The sequence below is a fragment of the Rhynchophorus ferrugineus genome, unplaced genomic scaffold (assembly GCF_030347505.1).
Source record: "Rhynchophorus ferrugineus isolate W39M unplaced genomic scaffold, kcgeb_rfMv2 rfM1, whole genome shotgun sequence".
Taxonomy (NCBI): domain Eukaryota; kingdom Metazoa; phylum Arthropoda; class Insecta; order Coleoptera; family Curculionidae; genus Rhynchophorus; species Rhynchophorus ferrugineus.
The window spans coordinates 12,012,260-12,028,636 of NW_027472580.1; the positions used below are offsets into that span (position 1 = coordinate 12,012,260).

The window sequence follows — 16,377 nt, forward strand, 5'->3', positions numbered from 1 at the left end:
CAGACAACTTATGGAGTCCATTTCGAAATAACGATGCGGCTATATACGAATTAATCCATTTGTAATATCTTCATTAGAAGTTAAACGCGTTTCAGACAGGTCACAACGTATACCTCAGAACAAGGTACACAGTACACACAAGAACAAGAAGTTGTGAACAGAAGAAGCAAGGTCTGGAGAATACAGCAGATGAGGTAGCGCTTCCTGTTTTATTGCTTCCAAGTATATTCTTATAGATTTTGTACATATGGTCGATCGTTACCATGATGAAGCATAACATTGTTGTACCTTTGCTTCAATTGCGGCCGTTACTTGCACTGTGTTAGGCTTAAATGCATCTATTGTGGCCAATAGCGATTCCCATTCGTAGTTTCATAAGGCTAATCTCATCGAATATAGAGCATTAACTTGGGACCATAGATATTCGATTTACTATCGAGGATTGTGGATGGATAGGGATTTAATCAAGGTGTTGTCATTTTCTAAGGTGCCTATGGAGAACCTTACATTGAGTATGTGCGTGAAATTCTTCACAAACGGGATGCCTGATTCGGGGTGAGTGTTGGCGTTCCTCATAAACCATGGGACATTGAGCAACGCGCGCACTTTTTAGGATGGGAAAAGTTGGAGTAGTTCAAGTTGTCTCTCAGAGACATACCTGTATCACACCTGTGCTCCGTAGAGGCAGACTGGATGGACTAGCATTTTATACATAGTCGTTTACTGAGGATTGACAGTTTACTTTTACTGCAGCCTACACGCCATTGACTTTGCAAATAGCATGCTTTATTTGGGCTGACCATTGTAATCTATGGTCGAATTGGAGACCGAGGTATGAAATTTTTTGGAGCCATATGATAGGGACTTTATCGATCTGTAGCCGCCAGAATTTACGCCATCCACGCTATCTCTTGGTTCAACTAGACTTGGAGTTTATTACAAATAGCGTCGGGACAATAACCGATTGTGAAAAAAGCTACATCTACATAAAATGCTATGTGGAAAAGTTTGTGGAGTGGTAAATCAGCCATATAAAGGTTGAACAGGGCTGGGGCTAGTGGAGCACCTTGCGGTACTCCTGCGAAAATCTGTTTATGAGTTTATTTATTATATATGATTATGTATTTCTTTGATTGATTTGGTAAGTTGATTTAGAAACCTTATTTCACAATTTAAGGCAAAATCTTGGATAACATCGAAAATTAAAGCATTAATTAATCGAAGAACTTTATTTTGGCAGCGCTTGATTGCTTATTGGTTTGATGTTTTAGCGTAACACCATTATGAGAAGAGATTAAAGAGTACTGCTTAAAACTTAATAGTAGATTAATAATATAAAAGAAAACACATCATGAAAACTGTCAATCAATGATCGCCTAATGTCAGAAAGTAATTATCGGATTATCAACACCATTACTAATGATTAAGCTTTGACGCATTAATTCTAGATGGCAGGAAAACATCGATTTCCGTTTCTTTGATCAGTCGATCTAATAACCGTCCATTCCATCACTACCATCCTGTACAGAAAATTGCCTAATTAGATCTTCCGTAATTAAATGAAGAAACTGGCGGGTTACTGTTTGAAAACTACAAACAAGTTTGGAAGGAATAGATGGCTAGCCGCGTCGTTGTACCCAGCATCAACAACTAACGGATTTCCATCGAAAATATCTTGTTATTTTACGGATATGACGAATTGACGACGACGAATGATCGTATCAGCCGACGCTAAGGATGTCGTTAAAATAAAGCCGTAATATTTTTCACAGAGTTAATTGCGAGTAGCTTTCCGTGTCATGATGAAAAACAGTTGATATCTTAATTAAACACTTGTTAAATTACTTTTAGCAGTTGTTTATTTTTCGATAATAAATTGTAATATATGTAAGCAAAATAATCTGTCAGTGGGAATACAATTAACAGCAATAATTAAACAAATACATTGCCGTAAAAATAGTTTATCTACATTTTAATAGTTTTATCTTTGTTTGATTATAATTTAAAACGTATTTGGATATGTAAAAGTTTTTATTTCATATTTAATTTTTTTTTAAATTTTTTTCTTCTTAATATCTGGACAAAAGTACTTTAGTAACTCTTAAAATTACTTCATTGTTTTACTGGATTACTTATTTTATGTATGCGAGCGTCGACGTTTGTAACATCTAAATTTGGTGTATCATAGGTTACTTCAAAATTGTGAGAAACATATAGAAATGTGTCCAGAAGACATGATATTCTAATTCATACGTTGTGGCTGATTTTATATAATAGCAATATACCTGTTAAATTAAAACAAATACTTGTATTGCAATAAAATAAAATGAGTATGAAGAAGAAAAGAAAAAACAAACTGGAAGTTAGCCTTTTAATATTTACTGTTAATAAATTCCGTTGATTCCAATGATAAGAACTAGAAATAATTTAATGAGAAATATGCATCACTTAGAAACTATAGGTATAAGCTTCATGAAAGTGCTTCAAGAAGAAGGAAAGAAGGATGAAAAATAACGAAAGAACGTTTGAAAATTTGTTCTACTTTAATTTACTTTTTGGTTTAGGAATGAGAGGTCGATAGGGAAAGAAGAAGGAAAAATAACATAAAAATGTAGAGTAAAAAATAAAAGAAACCGAAAATTCTTATAGTCTCTCAGAAAGAATTAAATTGTAAAAATTGTAAGCTAAATAAATGAATAATCAAACCATAATTATTAACCATATTGTTGTTAAATATAGAAAAAAATTGTATATACATATCATCGTATTTTATATACAAATTAAAACATATTAAGATTAATTAACAGATTATAAACTTTTCTTTCCACAAACTCTAATGATCGCTGTGCCCTCAACATTTTGATGGGCTATAAAGATACATAATTGTCTTGGTAATGTTCGATTATACTACATAATATCTATTTAGTTATTATATTTTTAAAAAGCCTTGATTAAAAATAATGATGTAACTCCTATGTATTTTTATTGAAAAATTAATCTCTGAAATATTTGGTAATATAACTATAAAAATATAATTAATTTTAATATAACTTTCAGTCAAATTTACTTTGATGATATAAGTGATGAACACTTAATATAGCAGAAGTTCATGTGGTTTGGTTCAATCTTTTGATTTCCAGTAGCCGTATTTCTTCTACGTTGCTGTCATTGAATAACTCTTTTAAAAGGAATACAAACTAATCATTGAGGAAAGGCATTTTATTCCAGGTCATTAATTTGGTTTCAGGAAAGAACTTTCCATGATTGATCAGGTTTATAGAATAGCCGATATTATAGAAACATCACCAAAAGAAAATGTGTTCTGCAATACTTTTAGACAATGCTCAAACTTTTGTTAAAGTTTGGCCTGAGGGTTTAAAGCATAAGATTAAAATGCCTCTTCCTGACCAATATTAAATGTTTGTAGAGTTATATATATAGCTGGCCTATACTTTAGTACTTCGTGTGGATATACAGCCAAATAACTTGGCATGACCCTTGAGGTTAAATTCCGATGGAAGCCACATGTTAAGAAAAAATGTGAAGAACCCAAGCTGAAGGATAAAAAATATACTGGTTATTGCGTAGATATTCGGCCCTGTCAGTAGATAATAAGCTTTTATTTTACCAACACATCCTGAAACCAGTGTGGACTTATCGTGTTCAACTCTGGGGTTGTAGTAGCCAAAACAAGAGAAACATTATACAAATATTCCAAAACAAGGTTCTGCGAGATATTGACAATCTGCATAAGGATTTGAAAGTAGAAACTGGCGATACTATTATTAAGAATTAAGGAATGAAGGACTATTAAAAATATTAAATAGAGTAAAGCCATTTGATCTAGTTCAGTGAGGTTATTAGTAAAACTCAGTGTGAATTAAAATCAGCGACACGGATGTTAAACACAAAGTATCTATTGTAGAATAAATGCTTTGTAACTTTAAAATCGTAGTAAACTAGGATAAAAACTAATATCTCATTAGTGTTAATTTTCTAAATTGCAATAATGAATAATAAATTAAAAAAGCAAAAATCCAAACAGCCTTCGCTGTATGTCAATCTTATCATTTAATAAAACATAATGTTAAGGAGCAAACTTCTAAAGGAAACTTTCAGACTAAATTCGTGATAAGGATCCTCTGATGCTTCATATAAATAATTTAACCACATGTGGATAGCTCAAGCACGTGTAAGAAATGTGCGGGTATGCGGCGGACTTTTGGTACACTTCGTTGCCAACTAGGGTAAAGATAACAGCTAGAGAAAATGTAATTATGAATACACACATTTAACATTTTAATGAAAACCTATTAAAAATTCCCTCACATTTGATATATAATGCATATTATTACAACCGAACCGTTCCTTAATGCTAATGAACTCAGAACCGATGAAAGGATTGAATAGAAAAATTATTAACGAACATAATGTTAACCAGGTAATTTATTACCAATTAGTATTCATCTTTGGCCTATTCCTAATAGAAATTACAATATTTCTTGTGTAATTGAAGAAGAATTGATAAATATAAACATAAATTATTGTAAATATTATTATGTTTATTAATCAATAAAGTTGAATAAGTGTATGTAATTCTACGCCGGTCAAAATAATTAACAGGTAATAAAAATATACAAATATGTGATAATCATCGTGATACAAGGCCCTAGGAGGCTCTTTTATGGTGTATAAATACATATAACTGGTTGGGTAATGTCTGATCATATTTAAGAAATTTTTTCGTTGCTATTTCAATTTTAATGTTTGGAATGTTGAATTAAAATAGGTGCTTTTGTTCAGATTTAGTGATGTTTGATTATTTGGTGTGGTCGAAGTTAAAGTATAGTTTGATATATTTATATTAATTATATATGTTTTATATTATTTCGATAACAGGTCAACTGAAAACTCCCCGGCCTGACACATAGATGGTGCTACTAGAATTAAATCCATATGTTTTTGCCCTAACCCTCAAAAGCTGCGTGTAAAAATTTGACAGCTGTCGGATCATTAGTTTGTAAATTATAGCATTTTGAGTGAAGCAACTTTTGTTAATGTGAAAAAAATGGATAAAAAGGAATTTCGCGTATTGATAAAATATTGCTTTTTGAAGGGAAAAAATACACTTGAAGCAAAAACTTTGCTTGATGCCGAGTTTCCGGACACCGTCCCCGGAAAATCAACCATCAAGTATTGGTATGCTCTGATTGGTCGTGGTCTGGCCGCCAGCGACTATTCTGTTCTCAGATCTTAAAAGAATGCTCACTGGGAAGAAATTTTCGTGCAATGAAGAGGTGATCGCCGCAACTGAGGCCTATTTTGAAGCAAAGGACAAATAGTACTACAAAAATTGAATCGAAAAGTTGGATGGTCGCTATAATCAGGGTACCACCCTGGAAGGAAATTTTGTTGAAAAAAACTAATTTTGACAAAAGAATGTGTTTTACTATGGTAGGCCGGGAACTGACCTGTTATACTTAATATATTTATAATATTAATATTCCGTACTAACAAACTTTTAAAAAATGAACTAAATAAATGGGAAAAATAAAAGTATGTCAAGTTAATTTTAAATAACTAAAACTATCGCACTAATTGTAGCAACAACTATAGCAAGCATAGCAGATCAGATTCAAAATCAAGAAACCGTCGAAAGATAACTCTCATGTTGGCCTAAGATCAATGATATTGGTTTATCAATAAATTGTAAAAATCAAAAATTGTAGTAATTCAGCCGGCTCGGTGGCGCAGTGGTGAATGCGACAGAACGGTCCACTTACTGTTGCGATAGTTGTGGGTTGGAATACAGTTGGGGCATGGTCGTAAATGTATGTTTGTGACTGTTTAATAATTGTGATTATCCTAGGCAAGAGTGCAAAATCCGACAAGGAAAATGATTCAAGTCACACCAGTAACCAGGGTAAGACCGAATGTCTTCTGGAATGATTTTCAAATTGGTCATTCGCCAGTCGGTAGGTTTTATGAGGAGGACCGTGGTTCGGTTTCCATATATAAATGGAAATGTATATATATATATATATATATATATATATATATATATATATATCAAGGCTGATAAAACAATTATTCGATTAATTGCCAATGTTTATCGCCACCTAAGCAACGAAGAACTGCACTGATGATCTTCAAATAAAATGGATTTACGAAGTTTTGACGAATCCAAGAGTTTGCTTTAAAACATGAAATAAGGTTACTAAATCACAGCAACGTGGAAGCTGCTGAGCAATGCGTAAGAAAGATTGAAGTAAGATTGAAGCGAATCAAACTACATTAACTTGCATAGTGTACTATTTAGTATAAATAGTCTAATTTAATTTGAATTTATGAAAAATATGGCGATGTATTTACACCAGACTCGTCTTGCTTTTGTAAGACATCTGGTATAAAATGTGAAAAAAATATCTCTGGTGATTGCCCAATTTTGAAACAATAATTAACAATAAATACAGTTTTTACTGTTTACATGCAAATCAGTTAATGCATCTTTATATTGATTTTATATAATAAATCCCTATAAAGTAATATAAACATATTATAATTACATGAGGTTTCTTAACTTTAATATGAGACTGGAATATATAGATGGCTGATTTATAAAACAAATAACCGCAAGTAATTTCCTAACACACCATATCGCGAATGCCATGCATTATTATATTTAAGAAAAACATATTGAATCTCGTACATAAACAATTGTTTAACGTTGTTGGTATAATATAAAATAAATAAAATCAAAAAAATCCTGCGTCATCATTGATTATCAACATCATTGTTAATGATTAAAATTTAACGTATTACTGTTTATTTATAAATAAAGTCAAATGTGTATATACAATTCTGCAATGGCCAAAAGAAGTATCAAGTTTTAAAAGTATATAAATATAAAATTATAATCATTAGGCATGGTTGTTTGGATAATGTATTTTCATATTTAATAAATTTTTCGTCTCCATGTGTATGAAAAAGCATTTTAGTTTCATAATTTATTTTTAAAACATTATATTCAATTACTTTTGGTTCATTAAAAGGTAAAGTTCTATATAAAATTCAAGTAAAGGCTACAACTTGATGTAATTTTGAAGTATGTATGTTAAACTATAGCATTTTTAGGCGTATCAGAAATATAGTTCGTCCAAGAAAACAGGAAATGCACGTCACAGATAACGTCGAATATATTGCTACTTGCCACTTGCAAAAATGTAAAAAATCAATTTTAAAGCCGTAGCGGATTTGGGTTAGTACTGGTGAGTCATGTTGCTAAATGGCAGAAAAATTCTTTAAACATTAGTGAAAATAATTTAGCACAGTCTATTTTTCAGGCATTTACTGATGACGTTTATAATGTTCTGCACTTATTAAATTGTGCCATGGTCTATGATTTTGAAGCTTAAGAATTGTACTTTAACGCCGGTAAATATCAACGAAACCGGCTTTTGGTTGGATCAGTCGTCAACGCAACAAGACGGTCCTCCTTCTGTAAAATCCGATAAGATAAATGATCCAGTCGCACTAGTAACCAGGCTGGGTAAGGCCGGATGCCTATTGGGATGATCTCCAAGTTTCTCAGTCTCTCGGTAGTCGGTGGTCGGTAATGTCGAGGACCGTAGTTCGAATCCCACGTTAATCAGCAGGCCCAATACTGATAAACCCTAGTTGATAAAAATGAAACTCTAAAATATAACAAAAAAATATCGACGAAATCCCAGCGTAATCTTTTAAAAATGTTTCAAACGATCTCGATGAAACGGCAAGGAAATAAAAACGAGAATATTAAGCGCAATGAAAATATGGCTCACGTCTCCCGAATTAAGAAAAAAAAAGTTATTCCCCCTCTGCCTCTCGACGTTTCTCCTCCCTCGACCAATTTTCTCGGAAACGATTCGAAATTCTTCCCGAGTTACCTTACCGTATTCAAGTTGCGTTTTATATTTTAACTGTTTTTTTTTTGTTTCACTTAATATTTACGCAAGGCTCCCGGGGCGATGAGTCATTCTTATAATGTCGTAATGAGACCCGTTTGGTATTCCAAGTGACTCGAGCGAAGAACATCTTCCCTCTTTGTCCGGTTCGATTTCTCTATTGTTATTGTTTTTTCGTCGACTCTGTAGTCGGCGACAATTAAGGCGTTATTGTCTTAATTAGTCGGACACGGTGCGGTCATAATATCCGTCATGACTTATTCGAAATCTAAAATTAGAAGTACCGTCAAGATTAATTATTTTGAAACGTTATAGATCCTCAAAATTCTTACTTTGTTGAGATTTATACAGATGGCGTAACTAATGTGATATTATCGGACACTCCTAGTAGAATTTGAAGTGACAACAATACACAAAAAGTTTTATTTATATCTTAAGCATTCGTTCAAGCTTTCCCTATCATAATCTGATGTGATTGTTGAGTTATTCTACTCTAATCGCAGAATATTTAATACTATATACAAGAATACTTAATACCAGTAATTTAACAATTCATGGTGATGGCGCAATGGTTAAGGTGATAGGATGGTCTTCCTACTCTTGCGATTGTCGCGGATTCGAATCTTGCTATTGCGTGGATGTATTTTATGTTTGTGATTGTAATTGTAAATATCCTTATAGGCAACAATGTAAAATCCAACGAGGATAATCATCACAGTCACAATAGTAACCAGGCTGGGATGTCTTCTGGGATGGTCTCTAAGTTGGTCACTGGCCAGTCGGCAGGCTTAATGTCAAGGACCGTAGCTCGGATATATTCACACTTAGCAGTTGATGCATTAACTATTTCCTGGCATTTCGTTGCGTTTAGATAAAGGCTATCATACGAATTGATTGAAGATTTATGATGACGTTTCGAACTGTATCAACATCGCCGTTTCATTGCTTCTCAGACAAAAAAAAATAAAAAAGCTCTGTAGCATATTGTGGCTGGTGATGAAAAGTAGGTCCACTTTTCGACGACAATTTGAAACCCAAGTCGTAGGTTAGTCCAGTAGAGCCATCCACTTTGAAACTGAAGCGGAATATTCATGACCATAAAGCCTTGATGTGCATATGGTGACATTAGCAAGTTGTACTATATTATAAGTTGCAAAACTGCCACTGTAGCAGTATACTGAAGTAAATGGAATAATCATCATGGCAGTTTATTGCAAGAAGATCAGCAATAGCGTGTAATAGACATCTTCCATGACAGAGAGTCATTATGTATTATTAATGATATTTATGTGCTATTTCGATCGATTGTAAGATTTATTTCAAATTTGTATCTAATTGTTTCACGATAGTCTTGTTAAGACGCTCAATGTGGAGTTTTAGGTGAAAACCGAATAGATGATGCTCTTTTCAATTTTGATACAATGAAAATGTTGATACTCTGTTAAAACGGATGATTCAAAATGTTTAAAATCGATATACTGTAACAAGAAGTTTTGCTTTTCCTGCATTGTGGATAGAAAAATAATATAAGTAATTGTTCAAAACATCATTCAAAATCAAAGTAAACATATCCCAGTGATATCTGATTTTAATAGAAATCATTTGTTTTCCAGGGAAGACTCCAAAAAGTTAGCAATATTTGTGGCTTCTTGCATTGTTATGCAAGAAGTATACTTGTGGCGAAGGTTATTGTTGATGAAAATAATTTGGAACGGAGAAATTAGGGGCAAAATCCTGGTATTTGGAAATGCATTTGAAATAGTTGAATAATAGGAATGATTCAAATGAGTTAAGGTCAAATGATTTTAAGGTCACAACTGTTTGTTTGTTTTTATAGTTACTTGTTAGGTCCTTTGGCTAATTTTTATAAAAAAATAATACAGTTTTAATTAATAAAGCATTAACAACTTTAATAGAATTGGTCATATTCGTTGAGTTGGTAGAGTTTGATGCAGAAATTTAAATTAAAAATTAATTCAAATAATTAATAAGTAATTTTTAAAAATTTGCAAGAAATCTCTAACATATATTCTCAAATCAATGAAAAGTGATTATTTTTATTTAAAAACAATTATATATATTACATGCACACATAATACAACCAGTTGTTTACTACAAGCCTTCAGTAATTTTTATTCGTATTGTTCATAAAGCTCAGATCTAAGATTTCGGGCTTAAACTTAATTATCATTTGATCGATGCACTCCCAATGGGACAATCCAGATAGTTAACAACAGTTAAGATCACCAACAACCAGGTACGAGGGTGGTCCGTTAAGTACTTAGCCTACAAAAGAAAAACGAAAATTATGGAAGTGGCGATTTATTTCTCAACATAGTCTCCTTTTAGTTCGATACACTTGACCCATCACTGGGTTGTTCAGAATAGAAATATTGAAAATGACAGCATGTCACTCAACACTGAAATTATTCGCTCTGATTGGTGATCGTTCTGAACATGGCTGTGTTTTCTGGATATATTTTATCAAATAAATGATCATCCTCTATTCAGATATGACAATAAATGCATTTTTATATACTCATTAAACCGATTTCAGTAGAGACATACTTCTTTTTGTCATTGTTGATTTCTAATCCAGTTATCAGTTAGATGTGTTAATTAGGATGAGTGCAAAGAAAATATTACTTATACTTTTATTTTTATTTAAATATATTTTGCTATAATATTATTTCTTATATAAAAATCTTATATATTCCCAACAATAAAAATATTAGTAGTCAGCATATGAACTTGAACATCTGTTCAGCTTATGCAATGTAACCACTACGCCTTAATGACAAATAACATAAATAAATTCAAGGTGAAGCAGATCTATATTTTATTCCGCTTGGTGCGTTTTTAATGGCAACTTCATTCATTCGTTTCAATAGGAAACAACAATTCATGACAATATCATTATCGTCCCGATTAATTAATATTCATTTGATGTATATATGAATGTCATCGAAGGTAGCAATGTTGATGGGCTTTCTTAGAATCAAAACAGTAAATGTTAGTTAATAAGAATTGACGTAAGGTTTTAATGTATTGTGATGAATTACACATTCAGTCATTTTAAATACCAACAAATAAAATCGAGAAGATTGAAAGAATCCAGCTTGGTTGGCGCAGTGGTAAAGGCGATAGGACAGTCCCCCTGCTCTTGGGTTCGAATCCTGCTGGGACATGGTCGTAACTTAAGTAAAAGTACAAAATTTGATAAGGAAAATGATCTCAGTCATGCCTGTAACCAGGTTGGGTATGACCGGATGTCTCTTGGGATAATTTCTAAGTTGGTCACTTGCTAGTCGGTAGGATAATTCTGAGTGGTGGTTCAGTGGTTCGAAGCTCACGTTAAACAGTAGGTCCAGTCCAGATAAGCCCTAGTTGGTAAAAAGGATATTCTAAAAAATATTAATAAAAAAAGATTGAAAGAAGTCAAAAAATTAACTGATCAACGTAAGGTTCATGTGTAATAATGTAACATATGTAGAAAGACTTATTACGTGTTCTAATAAATATAATTAAATTCAAAATTAATATGCAAAAAAATTAAATTATAATGCAGATCATTATAATTTTCAGTTATAAATTCATAAAACGGCCGTTCAAATTTATCTATTTCAATAGCGTGAACAATTATTTACAATTGTTACGCATCTTAATTAAAGACTAACTGTTGTTTTAGCATCAGTTCGTTATGGTTTAACTAGTTGATATAATATCATCCATTTAAATATATGTAATAATACTGACTAATTAACGGTTAATAATTATAAGAATAATAAAATTATATATAGGGTGATATTATATTGCAAAATAAGTTTAGTTTTTTTAAATAAGAATTCAATCACATTTTTTACTTTTTCTTAAGCAGTAAAAGTCATGAGTCGATCGAAACAAGTAACAGCTGAAAGGATCAACATCTGGTTAATACTGTGGGTGGGGTCGGCCTTTTCATTTAACGATTTCTGTGGAGATTTTCACAAATTTTAGAGGATGCGAATGGTTATTCTCAGATTGCAAAATCATTTAACCGAATTTTTGTTTCCATGATACTTTAAAGGTATCAACATATTCTTAAGTATATTTAGCGGTTTTATAGGTGCATGGATATATTCTGGTAATATTTTATATTATATCCTTATTTTCTTTATTTTATTTTATGTATATTTTATTTATATTATATTATTTTATATTTTATTTTATATTAAAAGGGCCTTTAGAAACATGCTGATGTTAGTTCTATTTAAGATTATATTTATGAAATGTATCAAAACGGTGAGTAGTTTTTTAAATACTAACATAATTTAATACTATTATCTCAGAGAAAACTATTTTTATGGAAAGTATCTATAGAAAATTTAGGGATATATAGCTCTTTGGGGGATATAAGTCATCACTTCAAACTCTGTTAGGGAATATAGGATAAAGTATATAGTATAAAGATAACCCACAAAGAGGTCCAGTCCAACTTTCAGATACTTTTAGAATAATACTGTTTTTAAAAGCATGTAATAAAATTAAGAGAGACTTGTTATTTCAATTTATTTACAGACATAGGTATTTAAAAATGGAACATTAGGCCACCCTTGGCAAGACTTTTATAAAAAGGGTGTAAAGAAAACAAAAGTTAATGGAAAAATGTAAAAATTAGAATAGCATTTGTTTTGTAAATCGTAATATTTTTTAAATAATTCATTACAGATATATTGTTCATCATGCCTATATATCGATGTTGTTTAGGTGGAACTTATTGTTGCGTATGTGGACGAATTGTCTAGACTAACATGCCTTTTTTCACTTGGGATTGTTGTAGCATAGCCACTTTTCATAACCATTTACAACTTGCTACAGAATACTGTTCTAATTTTGCCTAGGAAGTAATGAAACCGCGACGTTGAGATTATTTGTGGTATTAGTATTATAAGTATTTTCAGTTAATTTGTGTGGTAGTCGATTTTCTTTCTGTTGGATCTTTCCCTTTGCATGTAAACGTATAGGAAAATTGACTTATTAACTGCTACATTTCCTGAAAGTTATTTAGGGGTTTGAACTAGGTTCTCGCCAAGGAATACAACGCTGGTTTGTTTCAAAAATTTTTGGATTTGGAACATTGAAACCAATGCCGGTAATTGGGACATGACGGAGCGGCATCTCCATAATTTTCTAAAAGTGTTTGATGGTGTTCAGCAACCGATTTCCTCAAGCCAAACAACAAAAGTAATGCCTCTACCTAAATTAAAAAAAAAATAGGTGATGCTGACAAAAAGATTGCGATATTCCATCTTGAATTAGGCATTTTTACATTATTTAATGGGTTTGTTTAATGTAAGATTGGTTGTGTTTAATAAGATGTAAATTTGTTTGTACATATCACGTATATGTCAGTTGATAAACTTTTTAAATAATTACCTAAAAATAACCCAATAGGATGTTAGGTCAATGAAGCTAATTATATGAATATGAAAAAATGATTTGAATTAGGGATATAACAAAACCTTATATAATAGGGAAATTCCAACGATAGTTTTTTAAATGATCATCAAATATGACCAACCGGAAAAAAAACACAAAACTATTAGAGCTGTCGCCCGTACCATAAAATTACGTAAATCTGAATCTGAAACATAAAACCGGCCCGTTTAGAACTCCTTTGTCGATAGACCCATCTCTGATCTCGACAATAAAAAGCATCGTGGGAAAAAATGAGAACATAAAGAAGATTTACGACCACTAAACAGATAATTTGAATGCAATCGATATAAATAAAACAAACTATTATTTATAAGGATATAAAATTAATTAAAATTGCTACCAAGACTAGATCTTAGAAACATCAACCGAATAAAAAAATGTATCGTTACAAATGTCTTGCTCTCTATTCGATAGTTTTTTATTTATGGAGTTTCGAAATCCTATAAGCTTGAGGCTTTGATCTCTAGAAACAAGACAAATGTTGATGAACTTTGGTCAGATTTTCAATATTTCGGGTATATTCATGCGAAACAATTTGTGTTTTATTTAGTTTTATTTGCAAAATGGCAACAATCGCAAAGGTACTGTATATAAAGGTAAACTATATAATTATATGTGAGCTATTCTGATATTAGAGTTCACATATTTGAACAAATTTTTTCTTTGTGTTAATACTTTTAAAGTTTTATTACTTATATTATATAATAAAGGATAATAATCTATAGAAGGAAACTGTTAACAACTGTGTAAATGTATAGGTGTAGTAAGATGAGCTGTTTAAATGATATAGAATTTAATATCGATACTTGCCAATATAAAAAAAGTATACTACAAACATTTATAATATTATAATTTTTTTAGTAGGTTATTGATAAATGAATTATTTGATTTTTTAAATCTAGAATATTTATTTTCAAGATTTTTGTTATTTAATTATTACATTGTTACTAGTCGTTTCCGACTAACCTACAATTTGTCTATATGCTAACTTAAATCTAGGTATATAACTAGGAGGACCCATCGGCCCTCTCTCAGTCTTAGGTGAAATCATGTTTATACATGTTACTGCTGTATTTTTATTATATGCACCTCACTACACAATACTACACAAGATCAGATGGTTTGATTCTTTTGAGTCTGTGTCCTGTTCTGGTGGCATCCAAAAACTGCAATACTTCAATATTCTCATGAGAATGGAGTCTTTTCTCATGCCTCCTTGCAATTCTTTTGTCTTATACTATTTGGGTGCGCCCACAATACCACTCAGGACTTTGTTCTGAAATATTTGTATTTTATTTATATTACTCTTTGCAGAGCATCCCCATAATTGAACTCCGTATGTTCATATAAGTTTCAGTATTTGCTTATAAAACAGCAATTTATTATGTACTGATAATTGTGATTTTCTTCCAATTAGCTATTACATTTTTCTATATTTCAATTCCAGTTCTTTTCATTCCTTCTTTATATGTTGCTTCCAGCGAAGTTTTTGCATCAAGATTCATTCTGAGATATTTAGCATTGTAGTTATATGGAATGATAGTATTATTTAATGTTATTGGTGGTTATACGGTCTATTTATAGGCAAACGCCACATGCACAGATTTACTTTCATTAATTTTTATTTTCCAAACTTGTGTCCAATTTTTTATATTGTGACTTGCCTGTTGTAATTTTCGTGAGGCTTCTTCACTATTGTCTCCAACAGCTATAATCGCAATATCATCAGCAATTGTAGCCATCGTAATATTCTCCATTTGTGATATATCACAAATGTAGAGTAGATAAAGCATAAACAAGGACTTCATGCCAAACCTTATCGAGGGCTTGTGCTACATCTAAGAATATAGCTGAGCATACTTTTTTATTTTCGTAGACTTTTTCAATAACTTCTGTTATTCTGTGGACCTGGTTAATTGTTGAATGCTTGTTAATAAACCTACACAGGTGTGTTGGTATTAGGTTTTTTCTCACTATGATATTATCAAGAATAATGAGATCATAACGATGTAAAATGCCTTGATTGCATCAACTTTACCGAACCACATGATATCAAACCTCCCTTATAATTCCGCCCCTATATAACGCGTAGAACAGGTTGTCTGTTAATTATGTAGATACAATCATATCATTGTATTAGTACTATTATTTATTCTCAGCCAGTTTATACATTATTAAATATTGACCTGAAAATATCAAGAACTCTTGTAATAATGAGATGTTTGCCTCGTTATATCAATAAATAACTATGTAAGTTCACCAAAATATCCAAACGATGACATATTACTTTACCGCTAAATGATGTATGTTCCTTGGTATATTATTTTTGAGTAATATGCAATGGCATGTAAAACCTACTATTTCGACTCCTCAGCAAAAAAATCAAACCCAAACTGTTATATTACTTTAGATTTGTTTTGTTGGTAATTTAATTTTTAGACACAGAATTATTATTATTTTTGTATTGTTCGGGCTCAGCACCTACTTCAAAGTGTTTAGGTAGTAGTTATATTGTAAATAGATAAATAATTTTTTTTATATATATTTTAGAGTCTCCTTTTACCAACTATGGGTTTATCTGGACTGGGCCTAAAGTTTAACGTGGGCTCCGAACCATGGTCCTCAGTATTAAGCCTACCGACTGGCCAGTGACCAACTTTAGAAATCATCCCAGAAGACATCCGGTCTTACCCAGCTTGGTTACTGCGTGACTGAGATCATTTTCCTTGTCGGATTTTACACGCTTGCCTAGAACATACACACATTTTAAACAATCACAAACAGCAGGATTCGAACCCGCGGTTATCGCAACATAAGGAGGAACGTCCCATCGCCTTTACCACCGCGCCAGCAAGCCGGCGATAAATAAGTTTAGATAGTTGTTAAGCTAAATTGTGAGCATGTAGTAGAATATAAAATTCGTGTAGTGGATAGGTTAAATAAGGCTTTTGTTTAT

At 31.8% G+C, this 16,377-nt stretch overlaps 1 protein-coding gene across 1 annotated transcript in view; it reads right to left on the minus strand.

Annotated features, from left to right (window-relative positions):
• The window catches only part of LOC143204253 (MOXD1 homolog 1), a 110,598-nt gene that overhangs the window by 62,857 nt on the left and 31,364 nt on the right, over positions 1–16,377 (minus strand). The gene's annotated exons all lie outside the window — the stretch shown is intronic.